Here is a 15,171-nt window from a genome sequence, read left to right on the forward strand (position 1 = left end):
GAAATTTTATGCTCTGACAACGGGCCGCCATTCACAGGAAACCAATTCTCTCAGTACTTACGTGAGAAGGGCATTCAACATCGGAAGGTATTGCCGCTTTGGCCCAGGGCGAATGGAGAGGCCGAGTGGTTCATGAGGACCCTCAACAAGGTTTTTCGCATTGCCGCCAGCAGGTTTGCGGCCTCTGTCAAGGAGTGAGGTGCCTGTGCGACCTGTGAACATGACGGACAATGATGGAGTAGCCCCTGCGGTGGCAGGAGTGGTGAGAAGGCAGCATGGCTCATTGCAACCAATGCAAGAATTTGACACCTCAGGTCCACCCTCGAAATTGGGCCAGAGATGACTTTTGTGGATTAAGAAACTTGACATGTTTTTCGCCGCCACGGGAGAAACAAATGATGATGTCAAAGTGGCAACGCTCTTATATTCCGCAGGCACGGAGGTACTACGCATATATGAATCTCTCAATTTACCTGTGGTAACATATGCGGCCGTTAAGACGGCACTGAAAGATCACTTCATACCACTCTCCAACATCGACTTTGACAGATTTGTCATGTGTGGAGAAAAGCAGCATGAAGAGGAGTCACTTGATCAATTTTGTGCACGGCTGAGACAGCTAGCCACCACTTGCAGATGGACGGATGCGGATTTAATGGTCCGCCATCAACTGATCCAAGGGTGCAGCTCTGGCAAACTACGGAGACAGGTTTTAAGAGAGCCAGGCATGTCGCTAACACAGATTCTGGACAGTGGAAGAGTCTATGAACTTGCTGAAAGTAGAGGAGCCAAGATGGATGCAGCTGCACGCTCAGTCAAGCACGAGGAAGCGTTTTCAGTTGGAAGACAATCTCAGACTAAGTCAAGGTGGAGCCAAAAGAGGCAGGAGTCTACACCAACTCAAAGCAATGCGGTCATCTGCCAATATTGTGGATACGACCTGCCGCATGCAGAGGAATGTCCAACGAAATCGAGGACTTGTGGTCGATGCAAAACGCCGGGGCACTATGCCCCGAATGTGCAGAGCTGCTGCCCCAGTTGCCACACAGCGAGGACCTGCAAGGGTGAGTGGTGGATACAGAAAACAACGCAGCGTTGCTGCCGTGGAACAGGAGGTCCAAACTTACAATATTGCAGAGGAGGAGGAAGAAGATGAGGAAGTTTTCTTCATCTCGAACTTAGCTACTGGGACAAAGAAGCGCAGACAGCCGACATGTGTTGTAGATATTCAAGGGGTCCCCACGCAGGTACTCATAGACCCAGGAGCCTCGGTATGCGTGTTGGCCTCTGAACATTATGAGGCCATTCCAGGTCCCCCTCCATTGGACCGGTCAACGGCGAAAATGTTCACGTTTGGGGGTGACACTCCCCTTCCCATCAAAGGGGTATTCGTAGCTCCTGTAACACGTGAAGGAAAACATACCAAGGCAAGATTTTTTGTCACAGATGTCAGTCCACGGTCTTTGTTGAGTTGTGCGGCCTCGGAGGCACTTGACCTGGTTCAGTTTGCGTTTGCAGTATATCAAGGGGACGTAAATTCACTGCTGGAGCGTTTTGAGAGCATATTTCAAGGAATTGGCCGGCTGGAAGCAGAACCCGTACGGCTCCACATCAATGAAACCATTCGCCCGACTGCACTAAAACACAGACGTATTCCGTTCCACCTTCGGGCTCAGGTTGAAGAGGAGCTCAAAGTTTTGATTAACATGGACATTATTGAGAAGGTAGAAGGGCCGACACCATGGGTCTCGCCAATCGTGGTGGCACCGAAGCCCAAACAACCGGGCAAGGTGCGCATATGCGTGGTCATGAGGCTGCCCAATGCGGCCATTAAACGAGAACGACACTTGACTCCTACGATAGATGATATCATCAATGAACTGCAAGGTGCGAAAATATTCTCAAAACTAGACCTAAGAGCAGGATATCACCAGCTGGAATTGCATGCTGACTCAAGATACATTACTACGTTTACAACGCATGAGGGTCTGTATCAATTCAAACGCCTCAGTTTTGGAATATCATCGGCCGCGGAGGTCTTTCAAAATGCCATCTGAGGCGCATTAGCAGGTCTAAAGGGAGTGATAAACATGAGTGACGATATCCTGGTGTTCGCATCTACGCACTATGAACACATGAAACGTCTAGAAGCTACTTTACAGAGACTGAAAGACCTGTAACTCACCTTACATCGTGAGAAAGGTGAATTCTTCAAGGATCGCATTGGGTTCTTTGGGTTTATATTTCATGGAAATGGCGTATCCCCAGACCCGGAAAAGGTCAGAGACATCCGTGAGGCTGTGGCGCCCCAGTCACCGACAGAAGTCCGCAGTTTTCTGGGGATGGTCAATTATTGCGGCCGTTTCATCAAGGGGCTGGCATCCATTTCGGAACCGCTCCGAGCCCTCACAAAAATTGATGCGGTTTGGGTCTGGGGCACCAGAGAACAGGATGCGTTCAGTGCAATCAAGAGGGCACTATCCGACCAGGACACAGTGGCGTATTTTGATCCGGCAGCTGAATCTGAAGTGGTTGTGGATGCAAGTCCCGTGGGTCTGGGGGCGGTATTGATGCAAAGGGATGTGAGAGGTGAAATGATACCCATTGCATATGCGAGCAAAGCCCTAACTAACACCGAAAGGAGATATTCCCAGATAGAAAGGGAGGCCCTTGCCATCTTATGGGGCTGCAAGCACTTCAGACTGTATATCCTTGGGAAACCAGTCACCGTCATCACGGATCACAAACCCCTTCTCCCAATCCTGGCAGGTGTATCTTCGAAGCCACCTCCCAGGATAGAGCGGTGGATTCTCGCACTCATAGAATATGGAGTCAAGTTGGTGTATCGGCCAGGGACGAACAACCCGGCGGACTATTTGTCGCGTCATCCCAACATGGTGAGGGAAGAGGATCAAGGAGATGTGACAGAGTGCCAGGAATTTGTTCACAACATTGTGGCATGTGCCATGCCGGTGGCGTTAGACAGAGAAGTGATGGCCCAAGAATCAGCAGATGATGAGGTATTTCAGATCATAAAAGAGGCTATTCTGAGTGGTGACTGGAAAGCGGTCCTGCAGCACCATACAAGAAGGGAAGACAGAGCGCAGAGAGACTGCAGGCATTGTGGAAAATCCGTGATGAGCTGTCCATGTTGGAAGATGGATTGTTATTGAGGGGTCGACAAATTGTTGTGCCACAGTCGTCGAGAACAAAAGTCATAGAGCTAGCGCACAACGGACACCAGGGAGTTGCCAAGACGAAGGCAAGGCTACGGACAAAGGTATGGTTTCCTGACCTGGAGGCCCGTGTTGAGCTGCATGTGAAGAGATGCCTACCGTGCCAGGCTGCAAGCCCAGTGGAAAGAGCACCACCGATCAACTCAATGGAGCGGAGCGAGAAGCCATGGGGTACGATACATACCGACTTTGGGTACACCGGGAGGGGGATGTATTTCCTAGTGGCAGTGGATCAATGGTCAAGATATCCTGAAGTGGAGCTAGTTGATTCAACTGCCACGGACCATGCTATCCTCGCTTTGGATAAAATGTTTGCTACGCATGGCCTCCCTGAAATTTTATGCTCTGACAACGGGCCGCCATTCACAGGAAACCAATTCTCTCAGTACTTACGTGAGAAGGGCATTCAACATCGGAAGGTATTGCCGTTTTGGCCCAGGGCGAATGGAGAGGCCGAGTGGTTCATGAGGACCCTCAACAAGGTTTTTCGCATTGCCGCCAGCAGTGGAATGGAACTAAAAAGAACCCTGTTTGAATTTCTCTGAGAATATCGGACAACTCCGCACCAATCCACCGGCGTAGCTCCCACGGAGGTGTTGTTTGGGCGCTACCTGAGGGGACTCATCCCGGAGGCGGAAGGCCGTGAACCAGGGGTTATTGACAATGACAGGGTAAGACAAGAACGAGAAGCTCATAATGCCAAAGAGAGCGAGAGAAGAGGACTGCAAGAAAAGGAAATAATGGTGGGAGACTCTGTGCTGGTACGCAACCAAAGACCCGAAGGGAAACTGTCGCTACCATATGAACCCCAACCGTGGGTCGTTACTCATGTCAAGGGATCTATGATCACTGCGGCGAATGCGAGAGGAACCATCACCCGCAATCAATCATTTTTCAAGGAGATTGACAGCCCCTCACGAGATGATGCTCTGACGAGACCAGCACCACAACAAGAAGATGCGGAGGTTCCCGACGGTAACCCACTACCGGATACATCCTGCACAGTCGGGACCCCACCGCCGGCAGAGCGGCGGTACCCGGCGCGACTAGGCCGCGCCTTACCTGTTCGGCTCAAAGACTACGTCCTAGATTCAGGGGACTGAACAGGTGATTGTGTCAGACTTGTTATCCATTGTGTGAAATCTGTTGTATTTGCACATGTTTTATGTAAATTGTATTTGTGCTGTTCTTTTGTTTAAAGAAAAAAAGGGATGTTACGTCCATATCTGACGTGCGCATGCGCGAGCCTCGTTCTGGCCACGCATGCGCGTTAAAAATAAAGACGGTCCGGAAGGCAGATGCTGCTGGGACCCTGGAACGACCAGACAGACACGTGTGCTGCAGTCTTATTGTATGTATGCGTGCAAGTGTTTAGTACAGGGCGGCCCGATGCACGGGAAGCCCCACAAAAGACAGGATTGCAAAGTTCACTGGACACATTCTGACTGAGCAAATAAAGAGGAAGTGAAGTGGAGGGACAGTGTGGTTTAACTACATGGAGTGTGCTGATTGGTTAAAGTTATCATGTGGACAGTTTGAGGACCAATAACAACATAACTACCAAAGACTCAAAAACAATGGTTATTGTAGTTTTATGGAGTTTAGTTATCATGTTTTATTGGTTGCACATTTGCTGCTGAAGTAGTAAAATGGAACGAGAAGCATAATCGCATAATCCTTGCCACTGTGGATTTAACTGAATTATGACTTCATAGCTCTCAACCATTTGTGTCGCAAAGGCGGTGAAAACACCCGATTTTACTTTTGGCGGGTGAGAGGCCCATTGAAATGAATGGGCGTGCAGGAGGCACGGCGGGTGAGTCAGCTGTTTACAAGGCGGGTGACACCCGCCAAAAGCGTGTGAGTTGAGAGCTGTGACTTTCTGGAAGGAATGTGTTGACAATTCGAATTGTGTATTGTGTCTGTGTAACGTATACTGTGCGCCGCCTGGCTGCGCACGTCATATGAAAACGCCACATACTCATGTTGATGTCTCGTCCTTCTTTACTTTCTTGCACTTCTGTTTACACCGCACTTGACACAGAAAACAGACTCAACCTCGTTGTCGTGGTTTCCTTTCACGTTTCTTTTTAACACGCATGCGCTTCCGCCATTACCCTGCGTTTTCGTACCATCGCTGAAAGCATACGGCTTTTTTGGGCCTCAGCACCGGAAAGAGGTGGGTAAACGCAATACTTCTATTTCCCCATTCGAAATTCCGTAGAGGGTGGAGGGGTAACCCGTGCACTGTTGAGCTTGCTCTCAATAGTTGTTCCCGCGTTCCGAATGGGAAGGCTGCGACACAGGAATCCCGGGCCGCTGGGAGGGGATGAGGATACCGCTACCTTGTGTGCTCAGCAGTCCCGGTGTTCTCTTGATTTTGACATCCTAACTTGGTTTGGGTGTGTCTTTGATTAAAAAAAAAAAGCGGGCTCGCCAAAAGATCAGGGGGTGTGGTGTTGCGACTAGTTTTCCCGTAACAACATTGGCTTTTTCCGCCCTTTAAACGTAAAGTGAATTCTGTCGTTGTAGAAAGAGGCAGGAGTGGGCAGAGTACTGGTCATCCGAATGACGAGAAAACCGTGGATACTGCTAATGTTCGTTAAGATTTAGATTAATATCGCCACAGAACGCGCCAGCTTCACGAGGGGGACAGGCTACGGTTTTGTTGTATAGCTCTCGTCAATAATTTCCTTTTTGGTGTTTGACCGCTAGTCCAAATGGCGACACGACTGCAGTGCAGCCGGTCGGGTGCTTGGGCGAACTTTTTACCCAACCTCATGATGGCTCTGTTCAGGCTCTGTTCATTGTGGCTGGCCTATCAAGTGAAACACAGTAATTGTTTTATACGTTTTAAGGTTTACGGTCGTAGACTACTTCCTGCTTTGAACTACTTTAGTCCATGCGCCGCTTCATCTTCTGGCCAAGTCCTTCTGTTACTATGGGATCGCGCCATTAATGGGTTTTACGTGTTTTTAAAAAGTGTGGGCTATAGAAATAAACAAGAGGATCTGTTCGCATGTGAAACTCTTACTCTTTATAGTACTACTTTCAGTGTAGCATAACATTATCTCATTGCGTCATATACCATGAAACAAAATGAAGCCCTTTCTTTCAGTATTCGTTGCAGTCTTGATCATAATATATTAGAGTTGCTGCAGTATGTAACGCATAGGTCTATTGAGCTACTCGAAACGTTGTCATAAATACTATCGTAACGGATAAATACTATCGTAACGGGTGCTTGAACAAAGGATGTAGTTCCTGGTGATAAGCACTTGGATGAACGCCACTCTACCATTTTTATTTATTGGACATGCATGGCGCCTATACACAGGTGTATCCAGAAAAGGGGGGGGGGGTGCCGGACTTGGCAAACGAAAGAAAACTGTTGTATTGGTCTTGTGACAATACTACCGTGCATGAGTGGGGTAGAGGGAGACGTGCATCAGTGGGGTGCCCCACCCCTCTGGTAGGGGCTGCCAAGTGCTGGCAGGGCCAAAGCGGAAAGAGGGAGGGTAGGAGTGCACTGTGCATGAGGACTTAAGTTGACGTAGTCCTGGAAAGTGAGGGCAAATGCTGGAAGAGGATGCTGGTGGGCGTTGCCTGGCCTTTGGCACTCTGAAGGGAACAGGCCCCAGTCCAGCTTGAGATGGAGAGTTTAGCTCGGAAGAGGAGAAAAGGAAGGTCTTGAGAAGTTTCCAGATCCTGCTCAAGTCTGAGGGAGGGGGGCTGTTCCAGGGGGAGGCGCCAGCCGAGTAGAGGGATCTACCGCCCACTCTGCTTCCAGAAACGTTTGACCAGCAGAGAGTGGGCACTAGAGGATTGAAGGACTCTGGCTGGGGGGTATTTTGGGAAATGAAGCTGGATGTAGTGTGGTCCCAGGCCCCAGACAGCTTTGTGCATGATGTAGAGGGTTCTGGGTAAAATGAGTTTCTGGGGGAAGATGTGGAAAGGTAGAATGCTCTTGGGGAGGTGAAGCTGAAAATTGGACGTATGTTATTTTGCTTTTATATAGCGCCTTATGTACCATTGGTATGGTCTGAAGGCGTTGGTAGATTGAACGCCCTTGGGAATAAAATTTCAAGTCAGAGAGTCGAAGGTGTGTGGGAGCACCAGATGTGTGCAGCTGGTGTGGCATTCGTGTAATAATTGCTGCTTAGCGGTAGGTGTGGTGGTTGAGAGATCGATGGTATGTGTTTGTTCTGGTAGGATTTATCCAGACCGAGTGTGGCTGCGTTAGGCCTGAGGAGAAAGCCTGGCTGGGGGTGTGTGTAACCAGTGTTTACACTGGTTACACACACCCTGGTTAGTGTTTAGTTAGAGTGATGGGGAGTATGAGGCAGATGTTGGTATGAGAACAGCTATACCGAATGGTGTCATATTATCTGTGTTCGAGAGTAAGCATGGTGATGTGATATGTTACATGCTCTTTCAAACGTTCCATGCACTCCAACCCATTCCATGTAAATCGCCATTCCACGCATTTCTACGCACTCCAGTCCGCTCCACGCACTTGAATCTGTTCCATGCATTCAATTCATTTCTATGTACTCCGATCCATTCCGTGTATTTCTAAGTTGTTTTATGCACTCCATCTACTTATTTCACCCTTACCATCCACATACTTCCTGTACCATTCACGTATTACACCCGTTCCATCCACATGCGTCTTCTTAGCAAGGTCTGTGATGTGAGAGAGAGTGAACATACCTGAATAGCAGTCAGTCTGGTATGAAAGAGGCGGTGGTAGGGGAATGCAATCGGAAAGAGCTTTGTGCCTGCATAACACCGAAAATGAGGGGAGTAGGTGGAGATCGGAGGGACCAGGTAGATGTTGAAGAGCCATGGCGATGTTAAAGAGCCCCAAGGGACGGCACATGTAGAGTGAAGTGGGGGTGAGGACGTGACCCATTTGCACTTGGGAGGGTCTGTCGGAGAGGAAACTGGCAAGGCACGCAAGTGCCCTGTCTGTGAGGTGGTTTGTGAGGATGAGCGGTTGACGGTGTCAAAAGCAGATCGATCGAGGAGTATCAAAAGGGGCGTTAATCTAGATTAGAGAGTAGGTCTTCTCGGGAGAGTAGGTCTTCTCGGGTATTTAGGAGAGGTGTTTCAGTGCCCCTGGCTGCTCTGATACCGGTCTGGTGGTCATGGAGGCAGCCAGACATATCAGCGTGGAGGGCCAGTTGGAGGGATTACCAGCTTCTTAGTTTGCCCAAGAAAGGGGTGATGGGTCGATAGTTGGCTGGGCAAGAGGGGCAGCAGACCTGGGGAAAGAGCCAGTGGCCAGAGTGGTTGCTGAGGTCAACCAAGGTAGGGGTGAAGTGTCAATGTTGTCCTTGGTGGTTCTGGAGGAGCACGGTAACACCTGGTTAGAAGACTTTCATAGAGCTGGCAACTATAGAGATCTCATCTGATGCAATGGGAGAGAGGGAGGAGAGTATGGTGAGAGGGAGAGGGGGCCGAGAGAGGACAGGATGTCAGTTTTGCGGGAAAGGTGGAGGCCAGTGCTGAGGATAGTGTTTCAGAGGTCACAGAAGAGAGTGGTGGCCACATTAGGGGAATTGAGATGGGTGTTGAAATCAACACGAAAGATAAGTTTAGGGGTGGAGGCAAGCAGAGAGAAGAGGGCGGCAGGAACGGGGGTCAAGAGTAACACAGAAAGAAGGGGTAGATGGCCTGCAGACTAGGCTAGGCTTTCAAAGGACGAGTAGGATTGAGTGGGGATGAAGGAGGCAGGAACCCACTTGGGGAAGATCAGAGCCATTCCACCACGAGTTCGGGGGGGGGGGGAGCTGGAGTTGGACATGATCTTGTAGCCCTCGGGAAGTGTCAAAAGCAGTGACAGAGCTGGCATTTAACCATGTCTCGGTGAGGGCGAGGCCGTCGTGGTCTTCAAGGAGGTGACTGATGCCAGAGGAGTGTTTAGTAGCAGAACGAGGGTTGAGGGTAGCAAAGTGAAGCTGTTGCCCCCCCCCCCTTTTTAAAGATTTGTGAGGGATGCATTTATTTTAATTGTTTTTTTATATATCGCGCTTAATACCGTATGTGAGTTCGAAGTGTGGATCCGGGATTCAAACCTCTGTTGCTCTGTGTGGTCTTGCTTACAAGACCACTGTGTTGCCCATGTTGCGGTGCTAGCCTTGAGGGGGTGGGGTTGGGGGGGCAAGCAATAAGGGGAGAGGGTGGGAAGTTAAAAAGGGAGGGAAGACGCCTGTCCACATGGAGAAGGTTGGGCCATGATAGTGCCATGGTGATGGACATTAATATAGCTTTATAGCCCTGCAGCGAGGGCCGTACAGGCAGTTAATGGCTTCGGTGAAGCGTGGGCCCATAACTACAGTGCTGGGCGAGGTCTATAAAGCTATTAGACCCCATCGGCAACACACACAGTTTATGTAAAAATATTTTTTTACTTGTTTTTTTGGGAGGGTGGGGGGAGCTTAAATATTCCACGTGGAATATTTAAGTGTATAAAGGAGCACAGGGGGGTTGGAAACATGCCCTCAGGGGGATATGTAGCAGGTGTGAGTGTACGGCAGAGTGGTGGTGACCAGGGGAGTACAGGGAAGGCAAGTGAGGACCACAGAAGAGTGAGGGGTAGCAGAGAAAGGACAGAGCACAGCCTGAGGTGAGTGCTCAGGCTCACAGAATGGTGGGGGGGGGTGAGCAGGGCAGGCCAGGTGACTGCCTGGGGTGCAATTACACCCCCTGCCACGCCAGCTCTGGGGAGTCTTTCAAGGGCTCCCCTGAACTAGCATAGTGGGAGAAGGCGCAGCAGGCGTCCTAGGGTGCTTATGCTCTGCATCTGTACCCTATTCACATGATTACCTCATGAGGCGTTTGCATTGGAATAGGGCACTCGTACATTAGCATGAACACCCTATTCCAGTAGTGAGGGGGGTAAAAAAATGTGGTGTGCCCTCTGTTGACCAGGGGCGTGCAGGGACTGGGGGGGGGGGGGGTGCCAATTCGCTTAGGGCACTGCTGCTGCTAAGGGTGGCCCTGGGAGTGAGGGACAAGCAAAGGGGTCCTTCTCTGACTTCACTGCAACTCCCAGCCATCGTGCATTTAAAGAAAACGAAAAAGCATGGTATTTGTAGACAAATCTTATTTTAATGAAGACCACTAGAGGGGAGTGAAGCACTCCTGGTGCTCGACTTTCCGAGCAACAAAAAAGGGCCTACTTTGCGGGCTGTAATGAAACTGCGATCTATACTGTTTCTTATAGCCCGCAAATTGACCAATAGGAAAGGGGTATTCACTGGCCCAGGGTTCTAATGGTGCATCTGAGCCAAGAGCACATCCCATCTAGTGCCGCCAGTAATGGGGGAGAGGACGGATACCATATGGGCTCCATAGGTTAGTTGAAGGAACAGCAAAGAGAGTGTTGGTGATGGTCTGTCTGGAGCAAGCATTGATTTAGTTGTCAGCAATGGGCAAACAAAGGTTGGATCTTGGTGTGCCTTTTTTTGGTTTCGACTTCGATCAATATGAGGGCTTGCATGAGGCCTCCTTTGTTCCACTTGACTCTGCCATAGACCTTTCAATTGGGACTGTTAAGGATTTCTGAACTCTGAAGGCGAAGGGGCAAGATGGCCAAAGGACAGGACAAAGAACCTCATGGCATGTCGATTTTGGGAGCCAGGCCACCTATTTGTGCCAAAGGTGTTAAGCGCGGTTAACATGGCAAGAAAGGGTTAAAAATATATGAAAACAATAGCTGCCACCAGTCCTGCCTATGTCACATCTGCACAGTTCATAAAAAGTCCAGTGAGAGTTTCTAGGGCCTTAGGAAAGACTAGAGACCCAAGGGTGCTGTAAAGTAACATTGCACTCTTGTTATATGTTGCACAAAAGCTGCAACACCAAGGACTAAGGGAAACAAAGTCTCCCAGTACTGACTGTCTTAAGGGCATGTCAGTTTCCCATAAAAAGTCTGCGTAAGCAGAGGAGTGCAGCTGAGGGCTGTGCTTCTCTGGCAAAGTTTAGATCAGGGTGTAAACGGCAGCAAAAAGTTTGGGGGTTGACACATGGATGGGAAATTACATACAATTATGGAATCTTTCCTAACAGGGACTACTTATCAAAAGCCCCATGAACCGAACACAGCGCAACACAATTGTGGGAGTTTCAAATTCAACGGTGGCCCCAGTTTTCATGCCCATCAATCCATGCAAAACTCGGTCCTGTGGATATATTGTCTGGTGTTTACACCTTCTTTTATATATACTACCAATGCATGAGCTGTGCACATCTTCATAGTGCACAGATGGACGCAGGTGCCCTCTGCCATGGCACCCTAAAGTTGCCCGAAATGGCTTCCTCTGCTTGTCTTCACTGTGTCTCGGCAGATGTAAATCGGGCACTTCTAGATCAGGCTTGGTACTCCATGGTGAGTGCGCTCCCCAGTATCAAGCGCACCCTCTAGTCTGCCTGGTGCTTGCCGGGTCATACCTACCACAGCACAGGAAAGCAGTGTGAGGCCTCCCAAGTCATCCCTCCCAATGTTGCAGGCTACATTGGAGCATGGCTGCCCCGCAACTTGGGTTCCTGCTCGCTTGCCAGCGGGCCGGTCGCTCGCCTACACTGGGAGGCCCCCAACATCGTACCAGGGCTTCACTGCTGTCAGCATGGATCCCTTGCCGCACCAGACTCTACTGCTCCGGGATCTTCCTGTGCTCCTGGCGGGCCGATGCTGAACTTGGTCGCCACCGCTTCCCACAACAGCAGGTACAGGGTCCTCCAGCAGGTTGCAAGGCGCTGCCGGCCAAATCGCGCCCAGGACAAATCTCTTTTCGTGCTCTCATTGTAGTATACTCTGGCAGTTCATACTAGGCAAGAAACCCTCGTTGTGGCTCCATCAGTGCAGAGCTTCAAGCCATTGCAGCCATCTTGATCGGGCAGCCACTTGAAATTAAATTATTTTATTTATATTGCGCTCATACACAGGTGTTTCAGAGCGCGACCAGGCAAAAAGGCAGGGGAACAAAAAAGGAAACGTCAATCTTACTATACTAGGCCCAGTGACATTAAAGCGCAAGTGCATGGAAAACGGTAAAAGTGCATGGGGGTGGAAAGTGTGGCGGAGAGGACAGAATACATATTAAATAAAATAAGAGCGATACTCCATGGTAGCCAGCCAGCAAGTGGCAGGTGAAAGTTGGTCAGATAAGGTATATCAGAGAAGTCAGATACGGTATATCGGAGAAGTGCAGAAGAAAAGTGAGATGTTGTGGATAGGCTTACCACATGGTATGTTCTTGCCTGGTTTGGATGCCACAAAGGTTGCTCGAGATAATTGGGGATTATATGTGCAGACCACAGTGGGTTATGGTGAAGAGAGCGGTAAGCAAGCGCTGTCTTGTCACCCTTGCTGTTCTAGTTGTATGTCAAGTGTTATTAAAAATCTAACCAATTGAAAAGGGAATGTTCCCTGTGCGGGGGGGGGGGGGGGCGTGATGTAAGAGGCTAATTTGCAAAGCAACCCTGTCTGGTTGTTTTCTGAATGTGTTGTTGCTGGTATGGACACCAAAGGGCAATACACACACAGCTTGCTTTGCAACTTTGAGACATTTTGAGGCTCAAGATGTTTTCTCTAAGCTTTATATTGGGTTTGGGCGCAGTAAGATTTGTAATTTTAATCTCCACAGGAAGCCGTTGGAAGGAATTAACAAAGGTGTATGGGTACAAATTCATATTGCATGCTGCCAGCCAGCCATTAAGTCACCTCATCTTTCTCGCCAATAGTCTGTTATTAATAGGGAATGGATTGCAGTGTTGCTAATTTTGCACCCTGAAAGTGAATACTCATGGGTGACTTTGGGTTGTGATGGAATGAATTGGCACAAGGCATTAGCACCCACCAAGCAAAACTAGGTATCTTGCTGCACTGAATTTGTGGGTGGGGGTATGGATCCCATAATCTGAGTGAACACATTTCATAAATTTGTCGCAACAGCAAAGCATGTCTTCTTGAACATTATTAGATGTCTTTTGAGAGTATACACCCAAAGAGCAATGCAAACTGATTTTTCTGCTGGGCTATTGCCCTATTTTACCTCTTATTCTGTTTAGTAAATAAAGGTGTTTCAGTTTAACTTTGTAAAGTTGAACTGATATTGGGTTACTCAAACTTCTGCCAGATCTTGGGTCCAGGTGAGACTCGCTTATTCTCAAATGTTATACTATTATCCAGGGGTACACAATGTTGTAATTTACTATCCAGGCATAAGTCACTTGCAACCTCTGTTCCCCACATGCGCACTGCAGGGTACAAAATTCTGGGGAGCTGGAAGCTATTTAGCACCTACTTATAGCATAGTAGAGCCTGGCAGGATTTGGAGTAACCCAATATCATCTCCACAACTTTACACAGTGGAAGCCAAAAACCTTAGCGTTTTTTCTAAACAAAATTACATTTAAGAGGTAAAAGGGGGCAATATGTTCGCAGACCAATTCAGTTTGCTTGGTTAATGGAGCAAGCCTGGAGGGCACAAATCCTTAATAAATCACTGTAAAAATGTTTTTAAACCGCACTTTCCTATGCCTCATGGGTACAATAAATAAAAAGCATTCCTAAGCACAGTGTACCCAAGAGTATATGGGAAGGTGTGGTTTGAAATGTGCTAAGGTGTGGTTTAAAACATTTTTACAGTGGTTTATTAAGGATGTTCACTTTTGTTCCCTCACGGGCTTGCTCCATTAGCCACTTTTAAATTTGCTTGGTATAAGGTACGGAAGGTTTTTGTGACCTTATTGTAAGTATTGTGGCTATTGTTTGTTCTGCTTCAAAATGGGCCAACTGCCTGTATTGCACACTCGCAGGCAAAGCAAGCTGGGGTGAGTTGGGCGGTTCTCCCGCCCTCCCAGGTTGAGATATGGGTGGCTGCTTCCCCCTTTGAGAAGCACAGCCACAAGAAGCATATCTGTGGCTCTACTTGTGATCCTTTATGACTTGGTTGTCTTTTAGCACATGACATGGACACTTGCGGTTCTTGCTTGGTCAAGATATAGAGAGAGTTTTGGAAATGCACTTCAAATATTTTATCTTTAGGACTTCCCAATCCAGCAGCACATGTAATGTGACGCTTCTTTCAATGTGAAGGGGGAGGTAACGTGACCTTTTTCTGAAGGTTGTATTCGGGCCTACAAAGCCATGTCTGCTTCCTTAAGTTATCGTTCATGGCCACTTATTGTCTAGCGTGCATGGTAATGTGTTATGGCAAGTCTTGTCCTGTGCCTGGTAGGGTACCTCATGCCTTCCCCAGCTGTGGAGGCCCTTGCTCACACTCTGTGCCCAACTTTTGCCGTGCACTTCCGAGTTGACTTTCACTCGTGGAGGAACGTTGTAACATGTCTTGCATTCCCTCAGTGAATTTGTTTTGTCTGACCTCTTTTCGATTGTCTTCATGTTCTTTAACTTTAAAGGATATACTGGTAATCCAAACCGGTAGCAGCAGAGTTTCACTTTAGCTAACCCCTTCATTAAGGACCCTGCCTGTGCCTGCTCTCTCAAAATCTGCACCCCTACTCGTTCAATCCATGGCCCCACTCTGATTGGCACATGGTAGTGTCCATCTCTTGCTTCCGGCTAGTAGTTTTACTAAGTTCTTAGACTCTTCAGAGTAATCCAGTGCCAATGCCGAATACAATAACTTGCTACACTTAAGGGCAGGGTGAGGCTACTGGCCATAGGTACATGAGGTGGAGCTTCGTCTGAGCCATCTCGTTTCCCGTTCGAATCCCTATTGGGCTGAACGGGAATGGGGAGATCGGACCACTGTTTATAACAGTGCTGGTGCATCCGATGAGCTGTGCTCGCGGGTGCCACACGGCCTGCCAAGTCAGACCTGGCGGGCTGTCGGGCACCCGCGAGCACAACTCGTACTATGGCGGTACGGTAGCACCGTTGTTACCGTACAGCCATAGTTTT

At 48.8% G+C, this 15,171-nt stretch overlaps 1 protein-coding gene across 1 annotated transcript in view; it reads left to right on the forward strand.

The window, feature by feature from the left end:
* Nucleotides 1-5,255: 5,255 nt before the first annotated feature.
* LOC138497270 (uncharacterized) overlaps nt 5,256-15,171 on the forward strand; it is a 385,925-nt gene continuing 376,009 nt past the window's right edge. Inside the window, exon 1 of the mRNA XM_069620617.1 lies at nt 5,256-5,415. The gene's annotated coding sequence lies outside the window, so the exon portion shown is untranslated. The remainder of the gene's footprint in view (nt 5,416-15,171) is intronic.

Source organism: Ambystoma mexicanum, chromosome 5q (genome assembly GCF_040938575.1).
Source record: "Ambystoma mexicanum isolate Mex_15411 chromosome 5q, UKY_AmexF1_1, whole genome shotgun sequence".
Lineage (NCBI taxonomy): Eukaryota > Metazoa > Chordata > Amphibia > Caudata > Ambystomatidae > Ambystoma > Ambystoma mexicanum.